Source organism: Melitaea cinxia, chromosome 13, assembly GCF_905220565.1.
Source record: "Melitaea cinxia chromosome 13, ilMelCinx1.1, whole genome shotgun sequence".
NCBI lineage: Eukaryota > Metazoa > Arthropoda > Insecta > Lepidoptera > Nymphalidae > Melitaea > Melitaea cinxia.
Window position 1 is genome coordinate 7,551,055 of NC_059406.1, and position 23,314 is coordinate 7,574,368.

Sequence of the window (23,314 nt, forward strand, 5' to 3'; positions counted from 1 at the left end):
AATATACAATGAAAAAAGTAAAGGAGACAATACACCACCCTGGGATACACCGGCCATTACATCACACCACGAAGAGAAAGTCTCTTCAATACGAATGCGTTGCCGGCGCCCTTTAAGATAACTTCGAAACCAATCAACCACTGCTGGAGATATGTTAAGAGAGCGCAGCAGACCTAACAGTAAGTCAAAGTCAACGGTATTAAACGCATTACTGAAGTCAAGTAAAGTGAGTACCGTTAGGCGCTTATTATCCATACCCCATCGTATGTCATATGTACATATGTACAACGATCGCAACGCACATCACTTTTTTGCACGCTTATAAAAGAGATGTAAACAAAATCAAGTTGTAATTATAAAATACTTAATCAAACCACGTATACTTACAACGTAACAATATTTAGCTATATACAAAAACACAATTTAACAGAAGCAGTAGCTGAGCTACACTTGCGCTATGGTTTTAAATATCTATCATGAGTTTCATTGAATACGTCTTACTTATAACCAACAATTATTTTAGAGTGATTTATCGAAATCCGTAAAATCTAAGTTTGTGTAATTTGGTAAATTCTCTCAAGATTGAGTACGTACAATGATCCTATTAACCCAAAATACCTTATCAAATATGCACGACAACTCTAAGACCGTTAACTTATCGTTCACTGCAAGAACCGAATACCGTTTTGTTCGAATTGTAATCCTCGATATCTAGCAAGCTGCGTCTTCCCATGGCGTGAAACATTTCAGTGGATGATTTACACGCCTTATCTTACTCCATTAAGATTAGGTATTCACGCTGCACACCTGCTACTTTGTGAATGTTCGACAATGCATACTCGTAGAAACTTTGTTGGAAAAAAATATTGTTCTTTTTTTAACCGACATCAAGAAAGGAGGAGGTTACTCAATTCGGCCGTATATATACACGGACATAACATATATAAAAAAAAATATATATATATTTTATGTATAATCGGGGATAACTTCGTCGTTTATGAACCGATTTTGATGACTCTTTTTTTTTTGGAAAGAAGATATCCCTGGTGCGGTACCATGATAAGGAAACCAGGATCTGATGATGGAATCCTAGATAAATCGAGGAAAACTCGAAAATCTGCATAACTTTTCACTGGGTGTACCGATTTTGATAATTTTTAATTTAATCGAAAGCCGATGTTGATGATCATGTGGTCATATTTAAATGTCATTGAGATCTGATTAAAACTTTTGGAGTAATCTTTGATAATGCGTTTACTTGACTAATTTTTCGTCCACCTACGTTGTATTACTTATCGATATAATTGAAGTCGGTTTTTTTCGTTTGCCTGCAAACACAAATATTATTTAAACCACAATTGAATGAAAGTCGAATTTTTTGGAGTTTGTTCCTTGAGAAATGATGTTAGGCTCATAGTATGAAAAAATAAAGCGTAAGAAATTTTTTGTGAAACAGTAACGCTAAGCAGTGATGCTGAGAGAATAACGTTTTACCGCGCAGCGCCTCTAGCGAGAAATGAATATATTTTTAAATATCGCGGTAATCATTCATAAGGAGTAAACAGTACAAATAATACAGTCCCGTGTCGGGACGGACAAATACACACTTCTACTTTTGATGTAAGTTACGGGACTTCTGAGTTGTGGTAGAAAACTATATCAATACTAGGTATATTATTTAATTTAATGTTAAATAAACATCAATAACGTAGATAATAGTATTTAATATATGTAAGTTACTTAAGAGATCTTGTAAGCTGTAGCATATCTAATGCGGTGAGGCGGAAAACAGAAGCCATTGTAATATTAGTTCTAAATAAGTAATTATAGCCTTATTTGTATTTGTATGAGTTAATAAATCTATCATACACTATTTTTATTCATCCTTAAGAATATTGTACACTTCCTATCCGTCACTACTATATCATGTCCTGTGCCCAAAGGTTATCTGGAAGAAATCTCTCTTCAGCGATAAGATCGCCTTTGTACATCTTTTTTTTTGTAATTACTACTGTTTGTTTATATTTTGGTGTACAATAAAGAATATATTATTATTATTATTATAGCCATTTAAAATTAATATTTTTGTAATGTAAACCACATCTTCAATAACATTCATTTCAACTTTATAATTACCTTCATTTTTTTCAATCACTATGAAAATAAGACTAACAAGAAATTATTAACCTTTAATATAACATAGTTTTTTTTTTCTCATACACCAACAATGAAATCACAGTCGGTTCAAGACACACTTTACGAGACTATGGGTAGTCCTAATAGCTAAAGGGTACCAAATACGATCGACGAGTGCCACTTATTGCATGTTTATTATTTATGTAGTGTCAATAAACTCTAAAGCTACTGAACAGCAAATAATAATTGCGCTGCTTTTAGAAAGCTACATTATCTAGAAGCTAATTAGGTAGGCAGGACTGCTAAAAATCTTGAGCACACTAGAGTAGTTAGTAGCTTAACTTTTGACCGATTCTGTTGTACTCTGAATGAATTCATAAGAGCTTCTTTATTATATGTTATGGTTAATGGTTGTTTTGTTTTTTACAATATTAATAGTATGTACTATCGCATTAGGTGAAAAACCTGTAATGGTAGTATATTTATGGCAATAAATAAATAAATAAATAAATAAACTTTACCGAAGATAATGGCCAAATAACATTGCTCTCAAATCGTGCTAGTTTCTTGTCGTGAGTAAAGTAGCCAGAGTCACTTTCAGGCGGAGGTATAGATACGCTTTTTTCTCGTCATAGTGTATGAAACCCGGTCAAGAAACAAGTTAATGGTACGATCAGCATGTATGAGTCTATCCCATAATAAAGGTTTCGTTAACGACACATGCGTAGAAAAAGCCCATCCACAAATATGTACATCATAATGTTTTCCTATTAGCTTTCCTAAAAGAAATAAATTTAAAGAGACTTTAGATCTTTTCTTAATTTTAATATTCGCAAGTTATCGAAAGGTTAACAAAAAATAAATATGTACACTCCAATTGACCGATATCAGTGCATTACCAATTTTGTAAATCGGGGGATAGATATATTTACATGGGTCGGAAGTAATGTACAATAGGGTCACACATATTTCGGCAATTCAAAATTATTTGATTATGATGTAATAAAAAAATTTATCTATAATTAGAATTGTATTTGCTCGAAAAACCGACTTCAATTATAATCTTACACCATTAACACATCGTAGGTAGATGAAAAAACAGTCAAGTAAATACGCAGTATTAGATATAACTCAAAAAGTACTTATCAGATCTCGATTACATTTAAATGAAACCACATGATACGCACCACCGTTCGATTAAACCAAGAATTATCGAAATTGGTCCACCCAGTAAAACCAGAAACCACCTAGTAACCTCAGAACTTAGGTAACATACCTCCTCCTTTTTTTTTGAAGTGAGTTAAAATTTTAATGTTATATTCAAAAAGAGTAACCGTGTAGAGCAATATTGGACAAGGGGTTATTATAAAACCGTACAAGGTCATTCTATTTATGTTGAGAGGTACGTAGATGCAGATGATTATGATAAATGTAAGTTATCTTGTTAGGAGGATAGGATCCCCTACAAACAGAAGAGGTTAGGTTTATAGGTTTAACAAATACCGTAATTGGTACTATAATGTTTAATGTTTGCAAAGCCTTTTAGCAGTATTTTGCTTCCTCAGCATCCATTCTGGCGGTGTGAATCCAGTGACCGGATTCGGTGATTGCATTTTTTGAGAAAATAACCGCTCTATGAAAGTTTAGAGCAGGAGTCCTTCCATCTATAGATGCGTTATGGTGTAGACATTTAACTCTATTTACAGCTGAAAAAAACACTGAAGTTGCTTAACTTATCGTGGTAGAATAAAAGAACACATTTCGTACTCTAATACACACACTTCACATTTTAATTACTTGCAGAGCACGTTAGAAATAGTTTTTTGAATAAAAAGCTCGGCTAGTTTCGACAAATGTAGATGTTGAGAATTCCTTCACAAATTTGTAGCTCTAATTGAAATTGATATAAATATTATTTAGCTTTTAATTTGATGTATAATTCTTTTTCAAATTATGATTCTTAATGTTCTAAAGAGAACTTTTTGTATGTGTCTTAAATTTCGGATAAAAATAATTTGATGTAACATTTACTGTTTTTTACGCTTTATTAATGATCTACTTATGTTGGAATGAAAAAAAAGGTTAGATTATTATGGTTTCATGATGAAATCCTGGATCCGGCCGGATTGAAAACGACACTGGATTGCAATCTCTTTATACAAATTACTTTAGTTTTCACATAGATGTGAAATTTATGAAAATTTAATTTACACGTAAACAAAAAACGTTTTTACAAATAACATTTTTCCATCTAAAGAAATATTCAGGTTATACATAAAAAAATTATGTTCATACCCTTTTTAGACAAAAAATTTCGTGTTAAAAATATAAAACAAAAATTCACTTCATATTTCAAGGCCTGTATATGTTTATTAATGGAAAAAGCCAAAACATTTTAGTAATTCCCCGTATATGTATAAGACTTAAAATTCTCCCTAGAAAGCTGTTCACGGTTTTACTGCAATGTCATGGAACTTCATATACCCTTAAATATGGTGAAAAGTGTTCTTACATAAATAAGTTTCTATTTTCACATACTTTAGGTTTAAAAATTGTGTTTCCATATTAAAACATCATTTTTAGTTATTAAGTACTTAAGCGAACGTGGTCAAATAATTATGTAGTAAAACTGAGATACACGTATTATATAAATTATTACATCATATATTAGTATTTATTTATATTTTACTGTAATTGTTTATATATATATATAAAGGTAAAAGGTATGTAACTACCAGGTATGAAATAGGTACACAGGCCAAAGACGGGCAGCGTCGGTGCGACAAAGCTAGCCCTGCGATCACCAACCCGCCTGCCCAGCTTGGTGACTAGGGGCAAAACACATGAGTTCACGCTATTTTTGGCGTGAACTTTTGGAGGCCTATGTCTAGCAGTGGACTGCGATAGACTGAAATGATGTATGTAACTAATTGCATCACTATGAGTGCGTAGTATGGTGCGTGAGCTGTTTTCTGTGACCGTATTTCAGTATTTTAAACTTCTTCAGGGGTTTGATTGCCGTCCCAACTCTTGATGTGATATAAAAAATTATAATATTAATATACATATCGTTCTTCTATAAAACACAGGCAACAAATTTAGTAGTTTAATTAAAAATAATATTGTTCAGTTCGAAAAGTTACAAAATAAATAAAGTTCTAAAATAAAAGTAGCCTAAGTTACTCCTTATTATATCAGCTTAGATAAAATAAATATAATATATATAGATAAAACAGAGATTAGCCGGAACAAGCAGACAGACAGACAAAAATTGTAAAAAAAATGTTATTTCGGTATACGCCTACCCGAGAATAAAGGAATATATGTATATATTAAATGTATGTATATTTATATTCCTTTTTAAATAGAAAAATCTTTAACTCTTAATGACCCATCCACTTCTATTAATGCGATATGTGTATATTTTTAGGACAAGGAAGTTTTCTGTATCGTGTTTAAGTAATGAACCTAATTTCTAATCTACGGAAGCAATTCAACCGACACATAGGTAGCAGGCGCCATGTTGGAACGCATGTGTTACAACATCATTAAGCGCCCCTGTATGTCTACGTGTACAGTTTATTGATCTGAATAATGTTTCGATACTAACTATTGGAAGACGTATTTATTTATACACACTAAATAATATACGTGTTTTATGTGTTCGAAAATGTTGTAGTTGCTCTAGTTCCAAAATTTTACCTAATAAGTGTTATCTAGTTCGTATCATTTGTGTCAGCTGAGATAACTTTTGGCTGGCCCTAAACTGGTTTCTGCATTGTTTTCTGTATAAAATATTACACTTTAAAGTAATACATTCTGCCCTATAGATGCCCTATAGATGAACCGAATAGTCATTAAAAGATGGTAATCTTTTAATGACTATTCGGTTAATTATAGACGATAACTTTATTACAGAATATTATATATATAATACTGCTTTCCAGCAGTGTTGTGTTCCTGTTGGTGAGTTAGGTGAGCAGAGCTGCTGGAGATGTTGGGGAAAGGGTCGGCAACGCGCTTGCGATGTTTCTAGTGTTTCAGACGTCTATAAGCTACGGTAATCGCATACCATCCATCAGGTGAGCTGTACGCTTTTTTGCCGACCTACATGTATAAAAAAAAAACCTTTAGACAGTTACTCCCCAATATCAGCACCAACCAGTTGATTCATTTTAACGCTGGATGGCTCACATTGTCTTAGATTATCTTAGGTTCTCTCGTAGATTAATCTTATTAATTAGAAATTTTTAATAGAGAAAAGTCATCAGTTTTACTAATGAAACAAAAACATTATAAAATATGTAAATAATACATATGTAATTGTGTTTTATTTACAAATAAAGCAACTATTTTAAAAAATTACTAAACATTTTACAGTAAGCGATATAATTTACTTTACTACGCAATATAACGACGGGGCACTCAAATAATAGTAAAAGGGGCGATATTTGCCAAAACAACGTCCACACATCCTGACCTCACGTACCCTGCACATAAATATCTCGTTACCCCCTTTTGGTCGTGGCCTTACAAAAAAATTTACGCGACACTTTTTGTTGAGCGCCAATCCATAAAAGTTTTGTAATCAACAGCAGGAAAAACAAGCAATATCGCATAATATCTACACAGGGGAGTAGAGCTAAGTAAAAAGCCTTGTTTTTCATGTCCATCGAATTAAATTCGATATTTTACTAAATCGGCGCATTGTCAAAACAAACAAAAATATAACTTCTTTATACTATCCTTACTTTATAAATATCGTTTTCTTTTTTTGATTTCTTTTTAAATTTTACTTACATTTTTTAATTTTTTCTTTTATTAAAAAGTTTACCATACGTTAGTGTCTTCAAAATACTATCAATAAAATATACGATAACTACATATACACAATACCTTAAACGTATATATAAGAAAAAAATATATATTTTTATCAAAAAAATAAAAAAAAAATGAAATAGAAGTGGAAATGAATTCTTATCCAACACGAAAATCTGCTAACTTCAAATAGAAGACATTAGGCGTAGGCTATAATGTGATTTAAGCCTGAGGACAGACGTGCCACGTTAATCTTACGTCCATTCCCCTGGGCGCCATTTCCTCGGCCACACCGTTGTACGTGATTCCTACAACTTCTTTAAATGTATCTAAAATATCATGAACATTGGCGAGCAAATTAAATTATTAGCGTTACTGCATAAACTTAATATTTTAAAAGTGATAATAAAGTGGTTACGAGTGATGTAAAAATTCTTAATTTACATCAATAAATAACAGTGATAGATTGAACGTAGCCTGATATTTATCAGTCTCAAAGACCTAACTCATGAGTTACGAAGATACAAAACAAGACCCTTGTAATGATGTCAAAGGTTAATGTTAACCCTTTGTTGGACACGACTTCTCATCTTCCCACACTGCGTCATCGGAGTGGCACATTAATTATAATTTTGACGACTAAACAAGGCACAGTGCCAAACTGAAAGAGGCTATCAAATTATCATCATAACTCACCGTCCATCCGAAATTCTCATCGAAAATGGCGCTATAAATACAAATAACCTAAAGAATATGACAACTCGTTTTATTACATTTGATCAGAAATTATACTTCCTGTAAAAATATACGAACGAGATAAAATGGACGAAATATATATATAATTTAACTTATTGATTAGCAAAGCAGTAAACTATGATTTTTTATGTTCCTGTCATTAGGAACATTTTTAATATCATACCAAAAATACCGACCGTTTCAGCGGGGATCGAACCCGTACCTCCGACTCACCGTGTGTGGATATTACACATAAAAATAATACAAACAAAGTTCCTGTCATTGATATCAAGTGATATTTATAAGAAATAGCTATTTTGAAGTAACAATTTTTGATAGTTGCTTACGTCTTTTATAAAACCATAAATATCTATAGTATCTTAATTGTTTGATAGATAAAATTAATATACCTAGTCGTGTGGTCAATGTTGGTTATTGATAATTGAGATTCAAAACTGGAGCAATCATCGAAATAATATACTCTATGGTTATTGGTAACCGTATATCTATATATAAATAAAAATGAATGTTGGTAAGCGCATAACTCAAGAAAGGCTCGACAGATTCGGCTATTTTTTTTTTGTATCTTCCCTATGGCCCACGGAAGGATTTAATACTAAAAAAAAAAAAAATTAAAAAAATAATAGTTTTTAATATTAACTTTTGACTAATGAAGTTGAGAACAAAGTCTGTCCGGGCAGCTAGTAATGTATAAAAGTCATCTTCTATGATAAACCTTTTCTTTATTTTAAACAAATATTTTTATTTAATTTTATTTGATTTATTTATCGCACGAGAATATTTTAGAAATTGCTTTTATGTCTAAGGGTGCCAAACAAAGAATATTCTCTTAACTCTTCGGCCTTTGTCTCCAGTCAGAATATATTTCTCTACTAGATCGTCTAACACTATATTTAAGTAGTAACTTCGACCAGACCATCATTAAAAAGAAAAAAAATCAATATTCCCAGACAAGTTCATTAGCCATAACTTTTGAAACAGTATAAACTTTTACACACAATGAAAAGAGAAACAATGCAAATAGTTTAAAAAAGAATAGTCACTGATTTAAGTGTAAGGTAACAGTTAGCACATCTGACTTAATTAGGAAAGTCGGGCTTTAAATTTAAAGAAACTTCAATTTTAAGTAAATTTTCGTTGTTTAAGAAAGGAAAAGTCTTACCAAAGTCGATTGAATACCCCACCTGAAAAGACAGACACTTCATGAATATTCTAATTTGCTTTTAGTAAAAGTTTATTGAAAAGAAATCGAAGAATATTTTAAATATAAAGCAGAGTATAGTATAGACACATGAAACAAATAACTTTTCTCAAGATTGGTATTGCTAATTTTACGACGAATATATTAGGTGTACAAATAAGTTTTAGAACAGTTTTCAAAAAATTCAAGATTTATTAAAAACGAAGTAAAACACAGTTATTTATCGAAGTAATCTCCATCGCACTGAATGACCTTCAGCCATCTCTCAGGTAACTCGCGGATGCCTTTCGCAAAGAAACTTTCGTCTTGCGAGATGAGAAATTTAGCGACCCATTTTTCTACTTCTTCAAATGTTTTGAATCGCACGTCAGACAAATCGTTCTGCATTTTCCGGAATAAATGATAATCGGATGGGGCTAAGTCTGGTGAATACGCCGGGTGTGGTACAGCTTCCCATCCAAGCGCTAGTAACGTATCCTTGACCGGTTTACCCACATGAGGCCGCGCGTTGTCATGGAGCAGTTTTACTGGACGTTTTCCTTTACCAGAAAATGGACGTTTTTTCTCAATTTCTTGATTCACTTGCATCAACTGATGACAATAGCGATCGGCAGTAACTGTTTGACCAGGATTGAGAAGTTCATAATACAGTACGCCTTTCATATCCCACCATATGCACAGCATGACTTTGTTACAATAAACATTGCGCTTTGGCGTGGATGTTGTCGGCTCGCCGGGGTCAACCCAATGATATTTACGTTTCGGATTATCAAAATAAATCCACTTTTCATCGCCGGTCACAATTTTCCACAAGAAAGACTTTCTATGTTGCTTGTTGTAAAGACTCACACAAATGTTAAGACGGCTGTTTTTATTTTCTTGAGTCAGAAAGTGTGGTACCCACTTTGTTCCTTTTCGAATCTTACCCATTGCTTTTAAACGATAAGAAACAGTTTGTTGAGTTACTCCAAGCTGTTCCGAAAGTTGTTTCTCCGTCTGACAAGAGTTTTCATCCAGCAACGCTTGCAGTTCCTGATCGTCCACCTTTACAGGAGGCCCGGTGCGTTCATGGTCACTAACGTCGAAATCACCTTCTTTGAATCGCTTATACCAATACTCACATGTACTTTTAGATACAATGTTGTCTCCAAGAACAGAACATATCGATACACACGCTTTCCTAACACTTTTTCCTTGGTGGAATTCATAGCGAATGCAGTGTCTAATAAATAGCTTATCGGTCTGCATGTTTAATTTACAGAATTTATAGGTTATGTTTATGACTCCTTTACGTTTCGATACTACATATCAAGCGCCATCTATGATAAGTGAGCGGGACCTTTGAATTAATTTAGAATAGCTGTTATGATACAAAATCGAAGTGTCCTAAAACTTATTTGTACACCAATAGTTGTAAAAAATCGAAATAATTAACTCATGCATATGATTATTATTACTAGTGGTTTGGCTATATTTGATTTTATTAGTGTTAATACTAGATAATTTTAAAGATTTGATACTGAATAAACATATCTTTGGAAAATTTAACACGTATTCCTTCCTACTGTCAATTCATAGCTAAATTTCGTTAGAAACTTTAATTTGTCAATCATTGTATGAATTTAAAAAAAATAGAGTTGTTGTCCCACCACCTTTATTCACACAAACCACAGTGATTTTTTTACAAAGCTAACTGCTTTTAAAAGGAACTGGAATAAATAAACAGGTGGAAATTCATTTGCTTTTAATTGCTTTAGAATATGCTAATGTAGTCAATAAAATACTCAAACCGATAGAGCTAGCGCACACAGCGATAATGACGATTACGATTTTTCCTTTTTTTGTAAAATCTGATACATATTTATTTATTTATTCATTTATGTATTTATTTATCTATTTATTTATTTATTTATATATTTATTTATTAATACTTTATTGCACAATACATTAAAGAATTGTACAAAAGGCGGGCTTAATGCTAAAAGCATTCTCTACCAGCCAACCTTAGGACGTACAAGAGCAGACGTTTGTAGGTGTGACATAGAAACATATAACAGAATATAGTAAAATGTAAAGTTTTTTTTTTACTGCACTGTATCAGCCTTACTTTTCGCTGGGCAATATTGCGATTTTTGTTACTATACTGAAAGTACAGTTGACAAACCGCACCCTCAATGACGAATGAGAAAACAATCTGACTAATCAAAAACCGCACGATAACGCACCTCAGTGTGCGGCAGCTCTAGCTCAAAGAGATCATTATTTTGATTTAAAACACCCTTTACATTTTATTTCTTATTCCTAAAAAAATAATATCGATACATCATGGACCTATATTCCTCTATGTTAGTTAAACTACACGAATTGTGTGTCCAACAACCTTTTCATTAATTTTTGACTAAATTTGTACGAAACTTCCAAGGTTATATTTTATTTACTTCCGAATACCTACTTGGTCATTTCTTACTTAGTTGACAATGACGTGAGTTATATGGTTACTTCCGTGTAATGTCAGAACACAATCATGTTAGTGCGTTATTGTCGGTTTAGGTACGTATATATACTAGGTACGTATTATTCTTATTACCCTGGAGATCATCTATCATGAGTCATCATCATCTGTGAAAGAATTTTAGGTGACTCGCACCGCAAAGGAGTGGAATGGGATAGTTATGGCTCTATGGAACTTGTTTATTTCTGGACTTAGAAGTGTGAAAATTTACATTTTTATAATTATGTGCTTTACGGGACCAAAATGGCGATGAAAATTTTCATAGAAATATTGTTATTTTTCATTATTATTTTTATATTGTTATTTTTTTAATATTTCTATAGCAATAACCAGTTGCTCTGGTAATGACACCAACCACCAATCATTACTAAGAAAAAAATCATATAAATGTAATATAAATATCCCCTTTATCCCATCACAACTAACACACACACAATCAAATAATGTGCAAACAATTCTTTATTAGCTTTATCCCAAAAATGACTTTCATAGTATGGCTTATACAAATACATGTGACGAACGTACACATAGAAATTAATTAATTGGGAGTGATGTGATTATTTTGTAAAATAATTTTAAAAGATATGTGAACACAATAAAATATATGTTTAATAATTGTGTTTGCTCGCAAACGAAAAAAAAACCGACTTCAATTACATCGAAGAGTAATACAACGTAGATCGACGAAAAAATAGTAATACTTTGTTCGTATTCCATATAACGCGACATTATAAAATTGTAGAATTATATAATGTTCTACTGTTATTTCTAACATTTTGTTAGCGATTGTAGGCAGAAATTTCATAAAAGGCCCGTCGTCGATTCGCGCGAAGCGCTGACATCGCTTATTACGGCGGGTTTTTTAGTTGAAGCGGATTTATATTGAATTACGGTTTATGTCTTTTTTATTAAAAATATGTAATGTTCATGTTTTCACACAGCTCCGATGCACGACTGGAGTTTACCCCTTCAGATCAACTGTCTAAATAGGCACAAAAAGGCTTACTAGTCTAAGAAATATATTATTACTATATCAAATTGTAAATAAATGAATGCAATAACGCCACCTATCGGAACCTAATTGCGTTATTAGAAAACGTCTGAACGCCATCTCTAACAAGGTCATTCGTTCAGTATATTTTACTGTTCAATTTTTTCATTCCGGGGCCTTAAATGAAAATCGGTTCTTAAGGAGAAAACTCCAAAAACAGTCAAGTAAATACGCCATATCAGATATAGCTCAAAAAGTTCGAGTCAAATCTCAATTATATTTAAATGGGACCACATGACAAGCACCACCTATCGATTAAAAAAAGAATCATCGATATCGGTCCACCCAGTAAAATAGTAATGAGGTTAATATAACGTTGGTCGACGTAAAATAGCCAAGTAAATACCCAGTATTAGCGATAACTCAAAAATTAAAAGCTCAAATATATTTATAACAAATAAACTGCTACTTTCTACTCTAGTGGAATATTGTAATTTGATCGATAGTGAACGAAGTAATTTCATTACATTTTGATAGATGGCGTTGTGGCAAAGTATTGAACATGACCACAGTCGTCTTAACATCGTCATGTAAATACGTGTCATCAAAGATTACTCAAAAATTGCTCATTATATCTAAATCATATTTAAAACGGACGACATGACAAGTATTAGCTTTTGATTTATACAAAAAAGATCAAAATCAGTGCACCCAGTAAAAAGATATAACGTATAATACAACGTAGGGTGACGAAAAAACCGTCAAGTAAATACGCAATATTATCTAACTCACAAATTACGAATCAAATCTCAATTAAATTTGAATGGGACCACGTGACGAATAGTAGCTTTTAATTTATATAAGAAACGTCAAAATTGGTGCACCCAGTAAAAAGTTATGAGGTATAATACAACGTAAGGTGACGAAAATAATGTCAAGTAAATACGCGTTATCAAAGATTAATCAAAAAGTAGTTATCAGATCTCGATAAAATTTATATGTGACCACATGATAAACATCAGCTTTCGATTAAAGTAAAAATTATCAAAATCGATACACCCAGTAAAAAGTTATTGCGGATTTTCAAGAGTTTCTCTCGATTTCTCTGGGATCCCATCATCAGATCCTGGTTTCCTTATCATGGTACCAAACCAGGGATATCCCCTTTCCAACAAAAAAAGAATTATCAAAATCGGTACACCCAGTAGAAAGTTATGTGGTATAATACAACGTAGGTCGACGAAAAAAGCGTCAAGTAAAAACGCATTATTAGATATAATTCGAAAAGTAGTTGTTAGATCTCAAATAAATTTAAATGGGACCAATCGGCACACACCACCTTTCGATTAAAACAAAATTTGTCGAAATCGGTCTACCTGGTCAAAAGTTCTGATGTAACATACATAAAAAAAAAAAAAAAAAAAAAAAAAAAAATACAGTCGAATTGAGAACCTCCTCCTTTTTTGGAAGTCGGTTAAAAATCATTCTAGATTAGAACGAAAGTTAAGTTAATACGAATGAAGTTAGTGAATTTTAGTAAATTTTAGGAGAGTATAGTATTTAATTTAAATGTATTGTTATGATGTATAAATAATACAATTAAATAAAATTGTGCTTTTTAAATTTTAAGTAATGGAATATGTATGTCTTTTGTTGCCTTTTTTTGTTTTTTTGTTTTTTGTTTTAGCTTTACATGAATTTAGTTAGTTCAAGTGACAATTGAAGATTTATTATCAAATTTGTTATGAAAAAAATATAATATAATTGTATTTTACATTTTACCTAAACATCATAAATTCGTATACAGTATATGTTCGAAATAAAATTTAAAAGTTTACTCCTCATTAAATCTTTGTCAAATGATTTTATTATAAATCTATAATTATATTGTAAACAGACCAGAACCCACAATAGTTTAACATCATATCCCAATAAATTAAACGCAGCTCTATTCAAGCATAAACTATAAAATTGTTACGAAAACTATTCACCTAAATAGTAAGCCCGGCGTTTAAATAATAACATCATCAGAGCCTTTAGAATTCTAACACAGATTAATTATGACAGTGACTAGCGTTGTGAGATGGTTTAATTGTGCCTGAAGGGTGTTCAGACGTGCTTAATCTGCTATCATCTCGACTATAGAAATGTATCAATAAGTAAAACGTATAGTTAGAAAGAACCCTTAAATATTTGGATACATAGAGTGGATACAAGCTAGATGGATCGATTCAACCTATATGTTTTAGATATGGTTTAGATTATGTTATTTTATATATTATATTTGTATTGTTTTTAGTCGTCGTCTGTCAGTTTTTTTATTTACGCAAATCTATAATCCTAATTTGATGTTAGATTAATTCTTCTATTCGATAATTTTTCTTTATAGCTTTGTAGCTTTGAAATAGTTTGTATTTTTTTGTTGTTTACTTTAATACCTGTTTGTATTTGATTTAAGCCAAACAAATTGAGATTAAGAAATAGAAAAATAGTATAATGTATGATTTATTATTTAATTCCTTAACATGTACACAAATATTTAATTTAACTTTAACAATGAATATAATGTTTGTAATTAAGGGTCAAAGCAACGTGTAATAAAAAATGAATATTAGACATTTACATGCATATTTCATCCAATGAATAAGTAATTCGTCGGCTAACGATCAACGTCATCTGTGTGTAATTACGCAACGTAAAAAACTCTTAATTGTTTTTCCGCCATTTTCATATTCATGTTGCGCAGTTTGATCTCGTGTCGGCCGGGCGATAAAAATATATAATAGGTATATATTGTTTTATATAAGAACTATATGTTACATATATAATTATAAAAGTGTGTGTATGTAATTCACACACGGCTGAAGTGAATTTTCTGAAAAGTAGAGATCGATTTTCGAGAGATTTTTTCACCGAGAATATAAAATGCATTCTATCTCATTCCCTCCTATACATTTATGTGTTTGTTTTTTTTGTGACGCATTTTCGTTTCATCGAGTTTAAAATCACGATGATTCTAAAGAAGTTCGAAAAACAAAAAAACTTTACGCTTAAAAGTGTGTAAAATTAATGAAAAAGGTTTTACGGAAAAGTATTTCTTAACCTGGCCTGGATTAATGGAAGTTATTTAAGAGGCTTAAAGCGTACATATTAAAATAAATGAACAAATATACGTTTTCTCTATACTTTAATGTTTTCTATATATTCTTTAAGAGTTTGAAGATAATACATGGAATGCGAAGATATTCAATTTTCTTCAACAATTAAATAAATCTAACTTTATCTTTATCGCTAGGATAGAAAACAAGTGTACGATCCGCTTGGACGTCTGCAATACCATCGCAAGCGCGTTGCAGACCAACCTCCCGTTGTCAACACAGCGCTTCCCAAAAACCTTTGGTTACCTAACACAAAACAGGATCATAATGCGACTTGAGAACAGTATTATTTTGATGTCATCTCATATTATGTTAAGGTATTTCCCGGGCCGCTCCAGATCTCGAAAAACATATTTCGTGTTTTGCTTTACTATATTTACCTATATTGTATTCTCGTGTTCGTGTTATCTTACCCCACTAAAAATAATATTAATTATTATTATTTTTATTTTTATTAAAATAATATTCATTGATTATTAAATAACGTTAAGTTTAAATTAAAGTTTGACAAATTTTGCTCCTAGAGACACAAACAGAAATGTTAGAAATAACACTACTTTTTAATCATACATTCATTGTAAACTCCAAATCATCGATCTGTATATAAAAACACGTTGTTCTGTGGTTGACTGATAAAACGCTTTTATTCTCTCATGTGTACGGCGTAATGATACACAACAAAGCATTCAATTTTCCCGTATACGTACTGTTTGTAGAACAATAGTTACCAACGCACTATCATACTAATACCGTGATCCTGGTTTACGCAACGATATCTTTATTGTACAGTCACAAAACGTCGTAACAAAAAGCGACTCGCTCATAACAGTGTCCCATATCATGATATGCGCATTTTTATAAGCGATGTTTCATTGTACAGTCGCAGTGATAGCGGTAGCGGATTTGAAAGTTGGTGGAGTCGCATAGGGTCGTATGAAACTGATTATATGCTATTGATATGTAATTTTAGTTTAACTTTAGTCATTAAGCACATATATTGCTGGAATTTAAAATTTTCAGGAAGCTTGTAGTCATTGTATTTCAATTTTGAAAACCAAGTTATTCTAAACATTTTTTTAATATCATATCAAAAATCGACCGTTCCAGCGCTTAGTCGTTCCAGTTAGTTCGTTAGTTCCAGTCGCTTAGACCGAATATAAAATCATCATATCAAAAATTTCGATCTAGCGTATACATCGTTCCATAGCCGACACGGTCAGTCGGAGATGCAGGTTCGATCCCCACTGGAACGGTCGATTTTTGATATGATATTAAAAAATGTTTAGAATTTCCTAATGTGTGGGTAACACAAAAATAAAAAATCGTACAAACCAAGTTATTTGTAACCAAATTAAACTTTGAAAATAAAATGAAATTTTTTACATTAATTTTAGTTTACTGCTTGCTTAGTCACGATTATAAAATAGTATAAAAGTTACAAAAAATAAAAATAAAAACAGTGAAATCGCTGATTCATCATTCTTAACCGACATCCTAAGACTTCCCTTTATGTATAACGTCAATCCTTATCGGACAAAACCGGTTTTTTTCCAAATCCGGATTATGTCCTCATCTTTATAAAAAGTATTATATTTGTATCGCGGCTGACCGGAAGGTTTTTGACAATGCCAAACCTTATACAGGGATATTGTTTGGAACGGAATTCGCAGGAGCCTTTATAATGAATTCAGGTGAATGAAAGCAGAATTTTTCATCTGAGTCAGCCGTTGTAAAATGAATTTTGTGTTTTATGTCACCCATTAATGAGGTTCTGTTTAGTTAGATTAAATGAAATCATCCTTTGAAGTATAATTAAGCTTTACTTGTCGGTCTAGTTTCTTATATTAAAATGTCTTTATTCCGCGCCTATAATTTAACCCTAAAAAATAATTCTTACAATTGGCTTATCGAATAAGGTTATATTATACATAGATAAACTATCGAAAATTATGATATCATTATAGCCTAAACAGTCCACTGCAGGACATAGGCCTCCACAAGTTTACGCCAAAAATAACGTGAACTCGTGGGTCGATCGTCGATATGATAATAGTAACCTAACTAATTATGTATATAATATCTCCATGTATTCACCAAAGTTCTTACCATTTGGAATAGTTATATTGTATAACTAACTAGCTGTGCCTGCAACTTCGTCCGCGTGGAATAGTTACTTTGAACAGCATTTTTTGAATATATCTTTGGTTTATTTTGAATTATAAACACCGTCATTTGGGTATTTATATGTTCAACGTGATTCTTTAAATTGGCATAGCTTTTTTATTTATGAACCGATTGACATGAAATAAATATTAAATGTTAAGTGAAGCTTACCAATATATTAGTGAAAACCATATCTGAATCGGATAAGCCTTTTCTGAGATTAGCGTCCACAAACGCTCAGACAAACAGATAAAAATTGTAACAATCATTGTTTTGGGTGCTATTTGCGTTGACAAAGGTCCCAAAAATATTTTTCCATATATATCTTCAATGTACAGACAGCAATTCTTTACATTTTTATTATATGTATTGAAAATCATTATATGTAGATTTTTACTAAACGATATTTATTTTATTACGAAGTATAATCCTTTCATACATTGAACGCATAGACCGAAACTAAAGCATATTGAAATTTTTCTCACATATTGGTATTATTCAGGATCAAATTGGACAAAAAAAAATGCTCCAGCCTATAAAATATATCTTGCAGTATAGAATTGTTTAGGATCATTTAATACAAACCGTCCCGTATCTAAACTTATACTAATTTGAATAAAAAAATATTTTCCATTTGTCACAATCCATTTAGTGTTTAGAAATTAAATTCAAATACTTTAATTTTAAGTCGTAGAAATATTATGGACCACTTTAGTTTGTTAGTTTTTATATTTTAACTATCTGTTGTATAAGATTATTAATATTTTATGGACTATTGTTTTATTATAGATACTACACCTCTAATTTTGATTGAACAACAGTGTTTAAAAACTTTTTTTTTTCTGTAGTTTATTTCAATAAAGTCTCTTTTAAGTTCACAGGGAATCGACCCTCGAGTCGTTTAGCAAACAAAATGCCCTGATTGCAAATTAAACAAACAATGGTGCAAACGAACGGAAACGGAAGTAACGCCGGACACGGTCGTCTATCTGGTGTCGTTTAACGACTTTATAATGCTACAGCACTGAAACCTTATTGAATATGTGAGATCGTTATGAAGATAATAATAAGTTATGTGGATGAAGAGAGTAATTGAGCTTATGAGTAAATAAAACATTTTTTTTACACCAAGTTTGTGACTACATCTCTGCTGTTTACTCTGACTGCTTATATCTATAAGACCGTCATCTTAATCCATGGCATATCTTATCTATATATATATATACATATATATATGTACGTGAAGTAAAAACTTTGTACCCCTTTTTAAAATTGCGCGGACGGAGGAGTATGAAGTTTCGTAAACCTTTCAGTATATATAATATTCATAAAAATATATTAAATCAATAAAAAAAACATTACACACACTACCATGTATGTATTTGACACACTCAACTTATTAGACCGATTTCTTGTATGTTAAAAATGGTATGTGGTACCTACATATGGTATATTTGATGCATATTGTTCTTATCAACCTGTACATATTTTATTTTTATTTAAGTTGTAAAACAAATGAATTACAAAAGCTTTTATATTTAAAGGATATTAAAAATCCCAGGCAGGTCTTAGAAGACAGCTTATAATAAGTTACCTATAAGTGCCAGCTACACTACATCATATATCTTTATGATTAGAGCGTAAAATATTTGTTTTAACAAGCACGGAGCATTTACAGATTATTTTTACTCATAAGTAGAAATCTACACATGATATGAATTCAATTGAGAAGTAGCATAATAATATATAAATAAAAGTTCTAGTGATATGACAATATAAAATGACATTGATGTAGAAAAAATGTAAAAAAAAAAATATTTGAAAACTTTTCCCATTTGACAGGGAGTTTGTTTAAGGACATCAGGCGTTTTGTTTAAGGGCAACGTTGAGTGAGTCGAACACAAACGAATTTCGATTTTAAGTTGAATGAACTTAAGAACTGCTATACTTCCTAGGATTCATTGCTCCGATCGGTGCAGATAAATCATGAGATGCATCTTAACATTCACTTCCCAAGAACATTGCCACCAGAGTTTGGAAAGAGCAATCACTCAGTGCGTAATCTCTTAGGATTTTCTCGCTCTGAACTGTCGTCACGGCAGCCACCCCAGAGATAGAGTGTTCTGCCCTTTTTGTTTTTAAAAGGCTGCATCTTACAGATAAGGTGCAAAACTCCCCTATACTCAAAAGATCCGTCATTTAAATTTCAATGTGCATTATAATTCGACGCTTACATTTCACTAAATCACATCGCAAACTCCAACATATGGTTGAGAAAATGTTTTACTTTGAAGCGAGAGGTGCACTTGGTCCCTACCGTTAGAAAAATACAAAGAAAATTATAATTTCACCGTTTGTCAAACGACAGTCAAAGCTACAATATCCCTACAATCTGAAGAGCGCCGAAGGACGTCGCTACCCCAGCCGCCATGTTACCATTTTATTTTTGACACTTCACTTTAATCACTGTGTGAAAACATAACAGTCGCGTTCTCATTTGGAAAAGAGCAATGTTTTCCCGCCAAAGCAAAAGGTGCGTTTAAAATATACGATGCTTTTGTGAAAATGAACAAGAAATATTGTTTTCCTTGAGTTGACGACTCAGGACACAAAAAGTTGGCTTTCCCCCTTTACCCGAAACTTCAAACGCAAAATTCAATTGCGACGCGACAACTAACAATATTTGATGTAAGTTGGTCATAATTTAAATCTCGGCTGAGTATAGGAGATTTATGCTCCATTTTCCGGCATCGGGGATTCGAAATTAAAATGGCCAGACGCGATTATTATCAGATTCGAATGGTAATCGGTGATGATTGAATCGCGTATGAACGAAATGAATAGGTCGGTCTGAGCTTTTGTTTGATACGCTGTAATTCGACCGTGTATTGAATAGGTAATTGATGTTTTACGGTTTCCCCGCATGAGGGTGCTGATTGGCTTTAACAATGTGCATATTATTTTACACTCAATTATTTAAAGCAACACATCGAAAAGGAGGTACACAACCACAAATATTTATAAAATTAATAAAAAGTCGAAAATATATTGAAAATTAGTGAAATGAAACCGGAAACGGATTGGATATGTAACGAAGGATAAACATCTCAAAACTTTTGTATAAATAATAACTGGGAAACATCGTTATAGGAATCTTACGAGGTAACTTAACAAGATAAATAACCATTAGCTAATCCAAGGGCAGGACCGCAAGTAATTCAGCCGAGCAATATTGCTTATAGTCCAACCGCTTTAATGAAATAAAATTTGCATATTATCAAGATTTATGGGCGCCGAACGGTTGGCATCGGAAAACAATGATGCTTGGGATAATTATTCGAGATGGGGGCTGAGTTTAGCTGTAAGCTGTTGCACTTGTTTGTATACGCCAATTAGGAACACTCCTTACATTCTTCCAAACACATAATATTTAGTATTAATTAAGTTTTTTTTAAGTTTTCTAAAGATATTATTAACGATGTATTTTTTAATTTCAAGGGCTTAAAAGCAGTTGTATGTAAACTACACACAGTACAGTGTAACTGAAAATAGTACTATACTTTTGTTCAAAGTCAGGTTTAATACGATACTAAAAAAGGATTAAGTCTAATAAAAGATTTAAATTGGAAGTCTGCTCTCTAGGATTCTGTTTAAACTTGACTTTTACTAATGAACCAATTTAAGACTCAGAAAACGAAAACCATGGCGACTTTAAATCCTCAGAAGGAAGCTAAACAAAAACAAATAAGGGAATCCTCCAGGCCCTTCATCAGTTGTTATTTGATTTGCATCTTAGAATTTTGGACCATCTTAATCTTTAGGGTGATTCAAGATGGAATAATAAAGGGATTTAATATCAGACGATTTGATAATGTATGGTGTAAGTAATATCATGAACTGTAACAAATCATGCAGTCTTTTAAAGATGAAAGGATTCAGTATTTATTGATAATATAAATTCATTACGATTATATAATAAATTAATAAGTACATTTAGAAATATAATTTTTCTTATACTAGTGGGAAATTTAATTTAGCCTACCGCGTCCATTACTAATAATAGAGTTCACAAATAGACCACAAACTATCCCTACCCTGGTTCCTTATAGTCTGTCTATCCAGTCACCGTTGTCCTACACTACGCATGCCAACTTGACGTTTTGATTCTGTGCGTAATTTAGCTAAATTTAGTATTCTGACGAATAAATTAATTGTTTATTCTATCGACTAAAAAATAATTTATTCGCCTGACAGATATGCCAGGGACTCCCAAGAATGGACTGTTTTATTTGTTCTCGTGTAACATTGTATTTATTGACTACTGTAAATTTCATATTTCGACACAATGCAAAAAGCACTACTATAAAAATAAGTATAGATGTAAGAGATCTGAGTTTTAGAAGACTATTGAGAATTCTGTATGTATTCAAACCATTTCTTATGGTCTTACGATTGGCTGTACTCGTAAGTTAAGTGCTCTTGTTTTTCCATAATTTTTTATGCAATGTTTATTAATACGTATCTTAAAAACTACCACGTTTTAAAATACATATATAAAAATTGTAACTCCAATTTTGTATACCAATTTAGACCTAAAATTGGGATTTCACTTATTAAGTCTCGGGAGATATAGCTTTAAAACCAAAAAAAAAAATTATACTTAGTAAAACAGTTTAAATTATAAAAAGGTTAACATTCCGCTCATCTCCATGTTAATTCCTCAGAGGGCTACATCTCGTTAACCTAAGTGGTCTAAAGTAGGGAACAAAACCTAATCACATTAAGCAAACGTGCTTGTCTTGATTTTTTAAAACTTTAATTTATAACAGTCTGTTGAATTTTAAATTTTTACAAATTCCTTTTTAAACGTGTTATTAAAAATTGTACCTATTCGTTTAATTAAGGAAAAAATTATTTTGTTTTCTTTTTGTCTGTTTTTCTGTACTATTGGAGTCGATTACACCTAAATAATTTAAAAAGAACACAGTTTGAACTAATATTGTTTGTATTGCGAAAGTAACTAAATGGTGCTTAGATATTTCCTTTTTTAAGCAATTGTCAAAATGTATCACTGTATGCTTTCCTAATAAAAAAATAAATAACATTGTACGAGTATAGAAAGAATCGATGGGCGTTTTTCATTTTATCACTTTGATTGCGACGACACACGGTATACATATGTATTAAATCCGTTAGATATCATAATAGATCCCTTTTTCTGCATGATAATATGTTTATATTCCACTTTCTGATATTTTCATCGATTTGGAAATCGACATCGGCAAAACTGTGTGACAAAGCTAGTATTAAATAATTATAGCACAACAATGAAACACGATTACGTTTATTAACAAATATTTATTGTGCTATTTTTATAAATACTTTCTAAATTTGTCGAGAATTTTCGATTGGCTATAAAATACCATTATTACTACAAAAGCTACTGGTATTGAGCGTCAAAAGATCGTATTCAATTGTTCGTAAAATCGCAAATTATGATTCGAACCGCTGTCCGAAGCAGAACCTGCGGATTTACGACTTCGCCACACGCCGACGTCGCGTCGGTCGGCCTATGAATA

The 23,314-nt window shown here is 31.8% G+C and overlaps 1 long non-coding RNA gene across 1 annotated transcript; it reads left to right on the forward strand.

Moving 5' to 3' along the window:
* The first annotated feature begins 1,421 nt into the window (after positions 1-1,421).
* LOC123659196 lies at positions 1,422-22,827 on the forward strand. The gene is made up of 3 exons (XR_006743997.1): positions 1,422-1,433; positions 8,986-8,991; positions 22,753-22,827. It is a non-coding gene; the product is annotated as an uncharacterized LOC123659196 (long non-coding RNA).
* The last annotated feature ends 487 nt before the right edge of the window (positions 22,828-23,314 follow it).